We start from the raw sequence: 16,734 nt of genomic DNA, 5'->3' as shown, positions 1-16,734 counted from the left end.
GGCGGTGTGGGAATGGAGGTGGTGCGAAAGACGAGGGGAACGTCGGGGCAGCTCCTTGGAGGTGGACGACGGGGTCGTGAACCGGCGGGACGACGAGATCGACGACGGATCCTCATCCGGTACGGTCGATGAGGGACGTCGAGGTGTTGTTGTGGACGACATCGTCGGGGAAGAGGCTCCGGCTGGGTGGTGGACGGAGCAGGGTGTGGGGTTTCATCACGGGTTTTCGTGGCCTCGGTGTACGGATGGGTGGGCGGATGGGATGGTAGTGGGGAACCATGGCTTAGGGACGCGCTTGTCCGAAATGTGGGGTAAGTTACAAAAGTACCCCCACCGATTTGAGGCGACTCTTTCGGTTCAGGGGTACCACGGGCATTTCATGTGTCGGGATTTCACAGGAGGTGGGAGTTTTCGCGCGCGTTGTAATTTCAGCATAGCAAGGCGCGGGTTGAGATGGAGGGAGTTGTCGGAGCACAATGAGACAAAGATATATCTTAAATATTTCGGGCTAACAAGGCGCGGGTTGAAGAGGCGGGAGTTTCGCAGCACGATAGACAGAGACGCTAGCTTGAATTTTTGGCATAACAAGGCGCGGCTTGAAATTTCGGAAGAACAAGCTTAATGTGTACCAAAAAAAGACAATTTGCACCTCAACACGCACAACACACACACACAAACACCATTTAGACTAGAGTAAGGTACACGTGCATTGCACGCATGAGATTTGGCAACCAAATTGTGAATAAATATCACATTATAGCATGTAAGCTTTGAGTCATATATGCATGATGTAGACGTTCGTTTAATTCTTATAGTTCATTTCATTCAAAATCATCTAGTTTTTATAAGAAAGCTAATCTATTTTAAGATTCATGGAATTGTGCGTTGTAAGACATAAAGTAAAAACAAATAATGGCAAATCATGTAGAAAAACATATGGGCAATTCTGATATGGATGATTCTAGAACAAATAAGAAGTGCTTGTGTTTTGATGTTTGTGCACTATGCTTAAGTTCAACCATGGAGTCTTCTAGATTATACATGTGGCGAAATCTGGTGGAATCTAGATGATATGCAATGGACAGTAGTGCTCAAATTTGCCATCTTTGGACCATCACGGATTCGCCTCATCCAACGACCATCTTTCAAAGTTAAAGTTACCCGCACACAATATAAAAAAATATAAAATATAATATATATATATATGGGGGTATAGATATAGATATGTGATGCGAAAGCCGCCCATCATCTCCAATTAGAATAGTGTGTCCATGCACGGATGTGACATGGACAAATGATGTCTGCCATCGGTATCTCAAATTCAAATCAGTCTGACCTTGTTCAATGTGTATACATTACAACATGCTCGTTTTCAAACCACACCGCGCAGATCTCCGTTATATTCATGCATGCATGGGTTTCAAACATCAGGATCTCTTATTTAAATATTTGAATTCAACTTTACATTGATTATGACCTCACCTAGTCTTTTACACCCACACAGTCGTCTTCTCTTTATAATTGTACCTCTAACTTTCTCTCGTGCATGCATGCACACACACTACCAGTCGGCATTATCCATCGCACACATGCAATCTTTTTCTTCAGGTCGGTCTCCCATGAAGGCACACACCCACACACATCCCTCTCTCCATCATATTGGGCATTCTTTATGTCTCACGCATGCATGCGCAACGATCGATGTTCCTCTATGTATGTGTGTATATAGCTAGGTCTTTCATAGTTTTCCACACAAACCGATCAGTCGATATATCCAGTGAGGTCTCACCCTCTTTCCCACGTCCACATCGATCAATCTATACCTCTCTATATAGGATTAACATATATAGCTAATATACCCACATTAATTATATATCCAACGTCCCCCTCTCATCATCCATGCCTTCCGCTTCATCTCTCAGACGCGTGCACAATGGCGAAGACAGGGGGCAGTAAGGGCCCTCCCCCCCTAACATCACTATATATCGAGCCTAATATGAATGTGATCATTAGACAATTGCTGCTAAAAGTAGTTTAAGTTCATGAATTGAACCTCGTCGTAAAGGATTAGCAATGCTTGGCCCCCTAGCTCATTTATTTTTCATGGCTCCGCCACTGCGCGCAACAGCTAGCACACGTTCTCGCCCCCTCTCTCTAAATATCAATCTCGCACTTGTGCATTCCTTCATAGTCTCCCTACACTCGGCCCCTCGCACCATCTTCTAGCCCCCCACCGGATTTTGCCACATGTACAATCTAGCAGACTCTATGGTTGAACTTAAGCATAATGCACAAACCTCAAAACAACAGTGGTTCTCTTTTGTTCTAGAATCTTCTGTATCATAAGTGCCCAAGCTTTTTTTCTAGTTGAATTGCCATTATTTGTTTTTACTTTATGCTTTACAATGCACAATTCCATGAATCATAAAATAGATTAAGGGCTTCTTTGATTCAAAGGATTCTCAAAGGAATTTTGGAGGATTCTAATCATTAGGAATTTTTCCTATCTTGGTTGTTTGATTCGTAGGATTGTAAACCATAGGAAATTTTCCATATGATTCATTTGCACTAGATTTCATAGGAAACATCCCATCCACTCAAACCTCTTTGAAAGAATTCTGCATTTTTTCTATGCACAATCAAACACTCGTACAATCCTGTAGGATTCAAGACGACATTCCACTATAATCCCATGTTTTTCCTATTCCCGCGTTCTTAGCTTTTTTATAAAAACTAATTGATTTTGAATGAGATGAACTATAAGAATTAAACGAAGGGCTGCATCAGGAATATATGACTTAGAGCTTACATGCTATAGTGTGGTATTTATTCATAATTTGGTTGCAAAATCTGATGCGTGCAATGCACGTGTACCTTACTAGTACTTCGAGTATGTGCAAAACACGTAAATTAGAATTCCAATGGCACGCTACACAATGTCTCTCTTACAGTTCATGAAGCCACGTGGCACATGTGGAGGCATTGTCGCGACCTCCTTGCGTGGATTGATCACAGTGACGTGCTGCTGGTTCCAGAAGAATGTACTCGTCCTTCCTGAGCCATACTGGTGATACATGCACGAAGCAAAGATGTGCACGCATGCCACGCACGCACTCATTCCCTCGCACGCACACGCGGGTACACGGGCGGACGCAATTTTGTACCAAGATCCACCCCATGTGATAATTTGACATGTGTAAAGTCATTCACTTCATTGATGGTTAATTAATACAGTGCATGCAAATTGAGTGGACGTGAGGGAGGGCGGAAGAAAGACATTATTACTCCACTGCGTGCATGCGAGTAGTTAAATCATGGGTTGCTAGTAGTACTTCCATTGGTCTCCTTCGTATTGTGTGCCAATTTTTGACAATAACATAATATTTACGCATTTGAGCAGTGTAGTACTTGAAATTTATGTTTCGCTAAACTCATCTGGAGCCGTTTCAGGCCTCGAAACCAAAACCATCAATTAATCTTTACCTTGTTCCCATCACATTCGAAAGCCTGCTCACACCTACTAGTACGTACCAAACCTGAACATGTTCCCACTATGCAGGTATTAGTACGAGTGCTAGTACTTAGGTTATAAAAATGGGAACTACCTAACCGAAAATTACTCTACCTTTCCTCCTCATAAGTGCTTCTTCTTTGTCCGTCGTTGCCATGGCCAGTGAGCAAAGCTCTAGGTCGAGAACTACTCGTAACAAGGGAGCGGCAACCAAGGTTGTGGAAAAAAAGAGGGCTCGCCGCCACGCAGAGACCTCGAAAGATCTCTCACGGGCAGGCGATGGCTCCCAGGAGTGCCCTATCCGCAGAGCGAACATGCCGAGCTGGCGGCGCTGGAGTCGTTATCCCTCGACGGCATGCCCGATCAGCTCAATAAGCACCTCAATAAGCAGAATGAGTTCATCCAAGGCTTGATGGAGTTGCTGAAGGAGAGCCTCGATGACATGCCCGCTGAGCTCAATAAATAGGGGGAGTTGACCGCCGGCTTGGTGATGCTGCTGAAGAAGAGCATAGCCTCGGAGAACAAGGCGACCGGCAAAATCTTGCGACTTCAGGAGGACAAGGCGAAGCTCTGCCATGAGATCGACCTGTTAAAGGAGAAGAACGCCGGCTGGAAGAAGCTGCATGAGAATAGTAGTTCCTCGATGAAGATGCTGCAGGCCCTCGTCATGGAACAGAAGGAGGAGTTAGCGAAGCTCCGCATCAAGCACCCAGCTGATGTCAAGGTACGTAATGCGGCCGTGGAACAGATGATGAAGGCTCGCGTCGAGAAATACCGCGTCATGGACAAAATGAAGAAGATGGCGGAGGAGACGCGCAAGGAGATGGAGGTCATGGAGGCGATGAAGAAGCAGTTACGACTCCGCGGCGAATTAAATCATTTGGGGTGATAATCTTCCTTCTTCTTTTACTCCTGTGTTTCATCTTTTGCTTCGGGTGTTTCACCGCACGTGTCATGTTCTCTACGAGGCATGAATAGAACAATGCTTTTTTAGGGAATGAATAGAACAATGCTAACAATGAGATGACTAGCAAATTAGATCATTTTTTATCGCCATATGGCACTGGGCTGCCGTGTTTCGTGCTCCTCTATCGTAGTACTACTCAAGTGGAAAACTTGAGTATACCGCACGGTTCTTTGCTCCTCCTCAAGTCGTCGGCGCATTTATACGAGCAGTCAAATCACAAGGCCCCGCCTTCTAGCAGTAATGAGCCGTCAAATCACAAAGGCCCTCGCCTCTCGTGAAACCGACCAAGCTAGACTTCCCCGCCCTCTAGCCTTTTAAAAAATGTATACTTTTGTACAGTAGTAGTATCGATGGATTGCGCCATGGAGCAAAACTTGAAATTAAAAACAAAGGTGGTACATATAGAGAGCGCTCGTCGCCAAATTATGCATATAGTACTATTAAAAAGGCTAGTCACAATAATGGTGTCCAGCATAACCCACCCCTCAAATAAAACTAAGCATCCTGGAATTCTTTGACAAAACTAAGCACCCTGAAATTCTTTGACAACTAAACTGCTGGCTATATGATGTTGGCCATATATATTGTACGTATATAATGTGAAGAAACGAGTGGTAGTACTATACCAACTAAAAGATGAAATGTAAGAAATACTAGCATGTACGTACTGAAGAGTTAAAGTAACGCGAAGAAACATAACATAGTTCTGCTGGGGGCTCAGCACAACACACCTCTCAAATTAAATTAAGCACACCTGAAATTAAACTTTGCAACTATTCCGGTAGACACTACATTAGAACCACCATGAGCAACGACACTGCCACCTTACTCGGAGTCCTCGTCCACGTCCTTGACTCCGTCCTTGTCCCTCTTCCTCTTGGCCGATACTTCTTTGCTTGAACCGCACACTTGGCTGTTGCTCTTCATCCAACCCTTGTAGATATTGAAACAAAGGTAGCCATACATTGCAGCATAGTGGATGTGGTATATATCTAGTACATTCCGCTGCCATGCATAACGATGAAACGTGTATGGAGGTTTCTCCAGTTTACCGTATGAAGGATGAACCATGGCTCCTGCCAGGGTCATCATTGAAAGCTAATGAGAGGACACCCGCCAATTCTTCTGGAGGTCGAAGGTGTTGCCTACAACAAGGCCTATCCGACCCAGGACTTCTTTGTCATTACCAAAGTCTACAGTAACGAATTTGACTAGGTTGCTCTCGAGTAAGTCCTTAAAATCTAGGCACTCAATGTCGGCATCGCATATGTGGTAGACCAAGCATAAGTCATGCACGCAAACCTAGATCACGGCGGGCTTCTTCCTCTCTTCGTCCTTTAGATCCTTCTCTCGTCCCAGGACTGTGGTGTACTCAACATCTAGCCTAGCAACCCACTCATCATCTGAGTTTTCGAACATGCGTCTGAAGCGAGAAAGGCATCCTTTCACCGTCGCGGAAGAACGGGTGTAGATGATGTCGAACTCATCATCGGTGATGGTTCTAACCTTGTACTCACCGCTGATCGTGGAGATTTGGGACGCCATGGATTTGGGAGGAGGGTTAGGATTAGTGTAACTATCGTAATGTGAAAGGACGGGACGACTAGGAGCGAATCGCCGTAGTATTAAAGGACGTGCGGGGACGAGTAGGAGCGAACTGCCAGCGTGCGAACAGCAGGGTAGTGGCTTTCCATTCTCCCATGATACCGGCTTCCGAGAGCCCTTGGATCTGAGATCGAACGGTTGCATGGCGTGATTCTAGACCTATGGGTGAATATCCTATCCTGGAGGGTTATTCTGCAAATTTTTAGCAACTTAGCATACGACCATTTGACCTCAGATCCAAGGGCTGCCAACAGCCCGTATCATGGTCGCGCCTACCAGGACCGTCGCGTTGCATGCGCGGTCGCGCCTTTGGAGATTTAACACGGTGCATTAGGCTATCTGATGTTGGCATGTCATACATAGTCATCACTTAGTCACTCATACTACAACAAGGTTAGCTATAAGGTTGGCTATAAGTGTATTTATTTTTTTCACTTCTCTCTATCTCTTTCTTCGTACTCCGTGTAGTGCCAAAAACGTTCGTATATTATGGGACACAGGGAGTACTGTTATTTATTGCATTTGCCAAGGAGTGACCTCTTCCAATGAAATGGTGTGCTTATTATTTTTTGTTGCTAAGTTTGCTTCATTTAATTAGCTATAGACTCAAAATTGTGTTTTCACCTAGGTACACGCGCTTAGCACCATTTTTTCCTTGGGTCACCAAACTAGTCTCTTTCTTCTTGATTAACTTGCCACATCATACTTTATGCCTATGTGACAAGCTTAGCACCTATAGGAGCAAGTAAGGCTGCTTGTAATGGGAGTAGTATCATGCATGCCAACTATGCAATCTTAATGAGGTGACGTCGAATTAAATGAAGAAAAGAGAGAGTTGAGTATCCTAATATGATACTGTAGTATTATATTAAATGATGTGCTACTATGTGGCATGCATGACAATAAATAAACTATCCTATGATACCAACACATGATACTATGCATTGCGGATGTAGTATCATACAAAAGTATCATATGCATGATAATAGTATATGACACTCTCCATTACGACCAACCTAAGTACAATAGTGCGCTTTACATGACATTTTTGCATATGTGGAGGAAAGAGAGGCAAGGAAAAAGTGGAGAAGTGGGCTCTCATGCAAGAGCCAGCCTCTACTACAATCTACATGGTGGAGCATTGGGAAAGGCACCTGTATGGAGGTGGTCAGGAATCAGGAGACTCACGCCGGTCGTAGCGCCGCAGTTAAAATGATAATGGCAAGTCAAATCATGGGGCCCCACCTGTCCAGCAGTAACTCACTGTCAAATCACACAGACCTACGTTTGCAGCAGCCTACTCCCTCATCTTCTCGCATCTCTGTTGAACCGACTAGGCGGAACTGCCCTGCCTACCGCGCAGGAAAAGCCCCGCCCTCGACTTTTAAATAGTACAGTATACTAATTTTGTATCCATGGATTGCGCCATGGAGCAAAGCCTTTAGAAAACGGCGGTACACATGTATGGAGTATACAGCACGCCCGTCGCATTCGTGTCGCACCCCAGACGGTCGGTCGGTCTGGCACACTGCTCTCCGAATGGAACGCGCATCATATTGCGTTTGCAGACACATGTGGGACCGCAATTGAGAACCGACCATAGGCACACTCCCCGGCCTCGCAAGTCGGGTGACTTAATAGAAGAGGGAGACGAGCGATAGTACTAGAGAAGTGTTGTACTACATTGGTGCCTGGACGATCCCTGCAAGACACGGAAGATCAGTTTGTCCATGCATGTGACCAGACTCCAGCAGACATGCCTGGATTGGCTATCGTCTACATATCATGTAGGCTATGTTGTACATGGTTGTAGTTGTGGTGAAAAATCTAAAAAAAGGTTTCTTGTCATCTCGCAAAATTAGGTGTCATGTGCTTCGGATCACTGCGAGGGTTAAACAGCGACAACTGAGTTGGGCTAGTCATTGGGGGCACATGCACGAAGACTACTCGGCTGCCATCTAGCTCAAGCCGGCTATGTTAATTAGGACATCTATCGACGGACCCCTTTTCTATGAGTTTATCTTTAATTTGAGCTTTGTTCCTCGTCTAGTTTGTCCGTTGGGATTCATGGTGTCTCCCTTGGGCAGTGAGGTCATGATTTCTTGTCATGTGGCATTTTTTCGTGTTATATGTTATAATCCGGCGCTTCAGATCAAAATGACGACAACTGCGCCTCCGGGCCACGTGCATGAAGACTTCTCGACAGTCATTGACGAGGTCAAGCGGGCTCTGGTAGACAAAAGAAAACTAGTACTACTCCACTATATAGGCGGGAGCCTCCACGCTTCCTTGCTAGTGTTGCTCTCTTCACACTGTCTCGGCCTCTCCAGATCTAAACACGACAGTGGTGGCCACACTCTCTCTCTCTATGCTCACCGCTGGTCAGAGATCCAGCCGGATCCTCTCCGTCGAGGAAGGTGAGAAGGTGCAACGTTCACGCGATCGTCCTCAGCGACGGCTCTTACCCACTGCTGGCGCGTCCTGATCAGCCTGCCTTGCTGTTCTCTCCCAAGCACCACTGGCGAGGGAGGGCCTCCGACCCCTTCTTCCTCGCTGTCGTAGTGTGGGCAGATCCGGCCTCCCGCCGCCCACCTAGCGACATCCCGGCGACCATCAGTTATAACTTCCTTCGAAACTGGCCTTGCTCTACTTCCCGAGCTCCTGACGTCGTTGCATTTGTATCTTTTACTATTTCTCAGGGGGCCTTGTAGATAGGATCGATCGGCTGTTCGAAAACCACCTAATTTTTACGTTTAAGAGGTAAAACTAGTTCATGCACTCGAATCTAGTACTACTTGGTTCAAACAAGGAAGAAAGGGGGTGGGTGGGGGAGGATTTGTTACCTGAATCTAGGACTTGGTCGAAAGAGGAAATAATGGGGGCGAAAAGTAGCAGAGACTGGCTATCCAACTGGTCTCTAGATCTAATCGGGAAATAAAGGGAAACGCAGTACAAACTCAATATAAACCCGATCTATTGGTTGAAAAAGGAAAGAAAGTGGGGATTGGGGGACAAGTCAACAGAGTAAGTCCAGCACTAGATTTGCTAGCCTCACACAGTATAAGGTGGCTATACCGAACAAAAATGGGACCAACCCAGATATCCTGTTCTGATGTTTGTTGCCTCGAGCCACTCTTATGTAATGCCACTGGTAAAAAGTAGTAGTCGCACTATTAAAAGTAAGGACACGTTAAACCAATGTTGTTTTCAATGTAATGCCTCCAGAAATATGAATCAATGGCACTTTTTTACATGTCCTGCTAAATTTCCCATTAAGATAAGTTGGTTCTTTTTGTTAGAAATGCAACTGTCCTGGTCCGCCTACTCTCCCGTGCCCAAAGTAATGTCGTATTTAACGGTTATCATAGTTAATCCTAATGCCCACACTAATATCTAGCAATGCCACTGCTTTAGAAATTGTTGTTGTCCTTGTAGGATTGCCATTCAGATAAGGAACATGCTTCTTTTCATTTGATGCATGTTTCATCACTTGTTAGTCACCCTCCTTTCCACCTTTTTTGTGCAAACAGAGATATACATTTCACGCTCGATCTTAGTTGAACTACACAAATGATATCCAAATTATAGTTGAGCATTCCAGGAGCTTCACAACCAACCTTGATGTTGCTCAATTTTATTGCAACTAATGAAGAAGAAGCTCTGCGGGTTTCGTTGTCTGATGGAAATGGAGCCGGGGCTGGAGCCCTTTTCTTAAAAAAATTGAAGAAGAAGCTACTAGCTCACGGGACATTGCTTCATTTTACGTGAACTGCACCAAAAGGTCTTATGAATTGAATCATCCATGTTGGTGACTGAAAGATCCAGCTTCAGCATCCCAGTCTAAGCACCCCCGGCCTCCATCCTTGCGATGCACGGTACACCTTGTTTGCCACCTGCTCGACCCTAGTGTCACTGATAAAATGAAGTAATAATACAGTTAAAATAGAGCGAGTGTCATCTCTATCATTTTAATTCCAATGTAGATAAAGAAAGTGCTTCTCTTTGTTAATGTATGTTTCATCAACCAGTCCCATTGTTAATGTTTAAGCGTTTCTGCAAATTGGGGTGCTTAATTTTAGTTGATCTGTACAAAAATAGAGATTTGAATGTCTCAGGGCGCCTCCTTGTACTATCATTGTACACTGATGTTCATCACTGGCAGAAGGTGTATCTGGGAGACTTGGGACGATTTCCAGTATGAGGCGTACCATATGAGGCGTCGCAGGGCCCATCTCGCCCTCGCAGCATGGCATACTATGATACTATCGCAATATTTTCTTCTATTTATTTTGTGTGTTTCATCAACTAGTGCCACTATAATGTAATCACGCTTTTTCATTATCTGTGCAAACAGGGTTATTCAGCTGCATTTTGGTGGAACTACACAAATGTACGTATGGAACCGGCATATATGCAGAGTGCAAGGTGTGCCAAGTAAAAATTACCGACACCAACCATGCTGCATGCACGCATTGGCATCCACCACCACCAGTGGGATGTGTGGCGCTGTGGACGGATCTTTCTTGGCAACAAATCCTCTAACCAAATACTAGTAGCTTATATTGGCAGTTTTCTAGGGAGTACTCTTTTCTGAAAGAAGCACCTATCTATTTTTCTTTATTTGTACACTGTGTCACAACTTTGACCCAAAGGTCCAAAGCTATTTTAGGGTGATTGGCGTAGTACTCGAAGACTGATTGTAAGCATGATTTTCATTAGCTGTCACACTGATTGTAAGCATGAGCAGGTGGAAGATTAGGTTAGTGCGAAGCTTACCTTAAACCCTACTGCCACCATTGAAACAAGGCGAGCGTCGAGGGAACCGTGGAGAACGGCGGGGAAGTGGCGTCGCGCCATCCGGCCTCCTCTTGCGGTGGGAGAACGAATACTCCTGTGGCTCCGGCTGGCTCTGCACCCTCACGAACGGCACACCATACTCGATCGATTCGTTATCCTCTGGGTGCTCGACCTTCGACCTGTACGCCCACCACCTCCACCTGACTGTCGCCTCGGGCGAATCTGTCTGCTCCATCGCCCAGAGGAGATACTTGATGAACTCGGAGGACTGCGGCGTGACTGCCGTCGAGGAGTACATGTACATCGCCGCCCTCATCGTCGCCGTATCGCTTTTTCACATACATTGCCACATGGCCCGCACCGTCCTCGAAATCTCCCACTCATTGTCAAACCAAGTAAGGATCTCCCTCAACCTGGCTAACTTTGCCTGGTCGCCGCTGGCAATCTGCCTGATTTGCTGTTGCATCCTCTCCATAGATGTCCTTCTGAGTGGTCCGGTGCTAGCTTTGGAAGATGGGAGGATAGACGGTGGTCTTTCAATAGAGAAGAGGGAGAGGCGATACGGTGGTTTTGGAATGGAGATGATGGATAGGAGAGGAGGTGGTTTTGCAATGGAGAAGATCAGAAGAGGGAGAGGCGAGACGGTGGTTTTGGAATGGAGATAATGGAGAGGAGAGGAGGTGGTTTTGCAATGGAGAAGAGGGAGAGGAGCGTGCGGCAACGATTTAGGATTGGACGAGAGGGTCGGCGCGTTGTGACTGGATCAAAATCAAAATCAATTTACCCTTCAATTAAGAAAGCGACCCCACATTAACTAGTCTCCCTTTTATTCTGGGTCATAATTGAACATGATTTTCGCACATAAAATATATGTTATACGTTGCAAAAATAATATAATTTGAAAGTACATTCAGATACGAACCAAATGATACAATTTTTGATGACATGCATTCACATTTTGCTTGTCAAATACAGTACATGGTCAAACTTTGACCCAAAATACGCAAAACAACAAAAAAAATACTTCCAAGACCAGCGCTGCTCTTCCACTCTTCTCCTCTTAAACCACCGCCGCTCCTCTCATGTTCCAATCTAAATCCAGCGCCGCTCCTCTCCTCTTCCATTTCAAAACCACCGCCCCTCCTCTCCTGTTCTAGTCCAAAACCAGCGTCGCTCCTCTCCCGTTCTAATCCAAAATCAGCGCTGCTCCTCTCCTCTTCCATTCAAAAACCACCGCTGGTGAGTGAAGGTGATGTGGATAAGTAGATCGATGGAGGAGTACAACCAATACGTGAGGATCGCAGACGGCGACCCTCTGAAGCTAGCTAGGATGTTGGAGATACAGTCTTGGTTTGAAAACAAGGACCAACTAGCGGCGACGGCGACATCGATGGCCAAATATCTGCAACAGAGCAAAAAGGCGGCGATACTCCCGGAGGGAGTCGTGCCGGAGTACATAGAGCTGCTCCTCTGGGCCATGGAGCAAACAGATTCACCGAATCCGATCGTGAGGGAGCGGTGGTGGGAGTATCGATACCAGATGGAGCATCCACCAGAGATTGAAGGATCGAGCATCTACAGGGTGCCGTTTGTGAGGGTGTCCTACCAGAGCGAGCCGGTGGAGTCTTCGTCGATCGAACCTAACTTCAAGAGGAGAAAAGCAGTTGGCCCAACGACGCTTCCCCGCCATCCTCTCCCTCGCCGTTCACATCGTCTCAACGGGCGGCTGTCTGCCGCCAAGGAATAGGAGGGGACTACCCCCCCCCCCAGCCCAATAGTCGGGTAGGTTGTGAATTGTCAGGAGGAGCTTAGGGTTGTCAGTATTTGCAGGTTGTGAATTGTGTTTTGTGTTGTGTATTTTGAGAGTACTTTCAGATATGAATGTCTTCTGAATTTCAGATTTGCGGTATTGAGAATATGAAGTATTTTATGAATTCTAGAGATCTATTTTTAGCACTTCAAAAAATGTAGTTTCATAGGAGTATAAAAGTGCAGACAATGTGATTCTTAGAGAAGAAACTGCAAGTTTCAGTTTCAGATAAGAAACCGCAAGTTCAGTTTCAGATAAGAAACTGCAACTTTCAGAGGCAGACCGTTTATATTAACACAGCCTTTTCAAATAGGGTGAACATCATGTTGGAAGTTTTATTCATGGTCGAAAATGGAACTACCAGCCAGTTAACATCATGCTGATCAACATTCATGCATAGCACATCTTCATATGATGCACAGTCAAAATGCCCACACAATATCGAGTGTGCGAAACACAGAGAAAACGAGGGACGAAGTTTTGGCAAGTGTTGGACATGGTGTGCGTAGATGACAATGTGGACCCATATGTCAATAAAGGTAGAGGCAAAAAATTTGGAGATATTTTTCCTGCACAGGTGGAATCGAACCCAGGCGGAACAGCTGTCGGGTAGTGTCACTTCGCCACTAGGCTAGTTCAGTAGTTTTGTTAATAATAAGGCACTTCCTCAGGTGGTCGGATCCCCTCCTGCGCCTTTGTGCGCTCGCCGCGACGCTGCTGTCTGCCCTTGTGAACATGCTGAACAAATGAGAGGAATCTGGAGAGGACTGTACGTGGAGAGGCGGACAGTCGGGACCCACCAGGTCTATGGCCGTACACAAGCAAGTGCCTCATCGAAAAAATACTTCCTCCTAATGCTATGCTGACATTAGGGCCCACGGCTTTATCAACGTAGTTACATTTTTTTAGGTGCTTCAACGTAGTTACTATAGGAGATAAATTTACAACGAAGCCGGGGAGCTGGCAGGTATCATTTATTATCACTACGCCAGCAAGTATCAGCTGGGTTTTGGGCTGCCCCGTCTAGTCTTTCATTTTTAACATGCGCAGCCCACGACCTCGGATGGGAGGTCCATAGGCCTGTTTGTATTTTCTTGAGGGTCGTCATGTATCGACCGGCCTATGGACCTCTCATCCGAGGTTTTATTTTTCCTGAATATCGGCAGCCCAATTTATGTATTTTTTGAAGAAAATGCAGAGGTTTGTTCTATTTTTCTATATAAGAATAGGAACGCCAGGTCCAACTTATGTTTCCCTTCTAACTATATTATATATTTAAATTATTTTATATGTTATTATATATTATTTTTATTGTCATCATATATTTAACAGATACTTACATATGTAAGAAAACAATATCCCACATCTTATTAACTTATAAAAATAATTTCTTAACAATAAAATCCTGGATTGTTTTGGCACGAAAATCCTAGTGATTGTGTACAAAATCTTGGTAAGATTTAAGGACGAATGTAATAATATCACTTATTATTTAAATATATTTATAACAAAATGTTCAGCCCCTTTTTATTTTTTGATAACATTGCTGGCCCAACCCAACATTATAATTAGAATCAGCCCAACAAAATCGTGTATTTCGAAAAAGTGCAAATGGCCTGTAATTTTTTAGGAAATAAAATAAATGGGCCGCATGGACGCTTCATTATTTGTTCACCCAGCCCAGCTAATGGCTGTAATTTGAAAAAAAAAAGATCAAATTGACTGTAAATTCTACCGCGCAAAAAAAAGGCTGTAAATTCTGAAAAAATGGGTTGAATACGTGCCACATTTTTGGAGGCTGAAATGTGGGCCAATAGATCGAAGCAAACGCAAGTCGTTGTCAATTTAGTCAACAAATGATTCTGACATGTTAGCCATTGGATTTACATCCAACGACCGGCATCCATCTTCAATCTCTCGTCTTCTTCCTCCAGCGCCGCCGGGACCACCTCCCGCCTCCTGCTGCTAGCAGCTCTGCTTAGCACGCTTTGCTATGAAGCGCTACTCCATTGTTGGCCAGGCCATCCCTCCACCCCTCCACACCTCATGTTCTTCTCCACCGACTGCCGAACCACACCGCACTAGAACCAGTTAACCCTCGTACACCTCTCCGTCTGCGACTCTACTCCCGCGTCTTCCCATCTCCGGCTCGTTGCTGTCCGGGGCCTCACCGTGGTCCACCACCTTAGATGCGCTCGGCGCGGCGTGGTCAACGTGGTCAATGAACGACACCATCGGAAGTAGACTATGCATGGAGAGGCTGACAGCTAGGTCCACGGCCGCACACAAGGAAATGCCTCCTTATTATGCGCAAAATAATGATTCCTCCACCTGACATTTGGGACCCACCAGAAGGGCCTCTGTATTTTGCAAAAAAAACGTGCCCCCCGCTGACAGGTCGGACCCACTAGCTATCTTCGCACGCAAGGAAGTGCCTCCTTTTTACGCACAAAAAAATGAATACTCCCCCTGCCAGCTAGAACCCAGCATAGTGGGAGGCTGACTTGTGGGCCTACCAAGTTGATGGGGACGGAGGGCTTTGTCAACTTAGTCAATATGAACGATTCTAGCTCCTGTTACCGTACGATGTTCATCCAACGGTCGTAGTGCTTCTTCAGTCTCTGGTCTTCTTGCTCCAGCCGCCCAAACCAGCGCCGGTTGTGCCGCGTGCTCCTGCCTCTCGTGGCCGGCTGTGATGCCGCGGAGGCCTCACCGCCCCCTACTACTTCCACCGCTGGCCAAGCCATCCCTCTACTCACCCACACCCCTTGTTATTCTGCGGCGACGGCAGCCTCACACCGCAACCGAACGAGTGAACCCTCATACTCCTCTCTGCGTGGGCATCCACTGTCGTGTCTTCCCCGGCTTCGAGTCGTCCCCTTCCTAGCCTCGCCGTTGTCCACCGCCCTGGTGCTCTCGGCGCGCCGTGGTCAACGTGGTCAAGGAACGACTTCCGTCGGACGTGGACTGTATGTGGAGAGGCTGACAGCTGGGTCCACGGCCGCAGCAAGGAAGTGCCTCCTTATTATGCAGAAAATAATGATACCTCTACCTAACAGCAGGGACCCACCGGACGGGCCACTGTATTTCGCAAAAAAAAAACGTTTCCTCCCTGACTGCTGGGACCCACCAGCTACATCTTCGCATGCAAGGAAGTGCGTCCGGGAAAAAAACGATTCGCCCCCCTGACTGCTGGGACCCACCAGCTACATCTTCGCACGCAAGGAAGTGTGTCCGGGAAAAAACGATCCGCACCCCTGACTGCTGGGACCCACCAGCTACACCTTCGCACGCAAGGAAGTGCGTCCGAGCAAAAAAACGATTCGTCCCCCTGGCTGCTGGGACCCACCAGCTACATCTTCGCACGCAAGGAATTGCCTGACAGTCGGGACCCACCTGGTTGAAGCGTACGTAGCGTTGTCATTCTGGTCGCGGACGTGTACGTACATACTGGTGGATGTAGAGGCGCGCACGTGTCGTAGTAGAGGCGCGTACGTGTCGTAGTAGAGGCGCGCACGTAGCATGTACACGTACGTACAGCGGCCAGTGTGCAAGAAAGAAAATACGGCCACGTATGTGTACATACGGGCGGGGTCTCGAACGCCTACTCGAGCATACGTATGCCAGGGCTCGTGTACATAACTGGGTCGGAACGGAGAAACAACATCGTCGTCGTGTTCATGGGGAGCCAACCGGCTGGGTCGGAACGGAATGCGTCGTCGTGTTCATCGGGAGGGCTTGGACGGAATAGGCGATGGAAACGAGCCTAGCATACCGCAGAACGGAGGAAAAGACCTTGTGTTCGACCGGCCACGTTCGAAATGGGATCCTGTTCATCGGGAGGGGTCTGGCGTACCGCAAAACGGAGGAAACGGACCTCCTACGGTCGAAACGGGGGTCCTGTTGATCGGGAGGGGTGTGGCGTACCGCAAAACGGACAAAATGGACTTGTGTTGGAGCGCTACGGTCGAAGCGGGGGTCCTGTTGATCGGGAGGGGTGTGGCGTACCGCAAAACGGACGAAACGGACTTGTGTTGGAGCGCT

Source organism: Triticum dicoccoides, chromosome 6B (genome assembly GCF_002162155.2).
Source record: "Triticum dicoccoides isolate Atlit2015 ecotype Zavitan chromosome 6B, WEW_v2.0, whole genome shotgun sequence".
Lineage (NCBI taxonomy): Eukaryota > Viridiplantae > Streptophyta > Magnoliopsida > Poales > Poaceae > Triticum > Triticum dicoccoides.
This window is presented reverse-complemented; position numbering follows the sequence as displayed.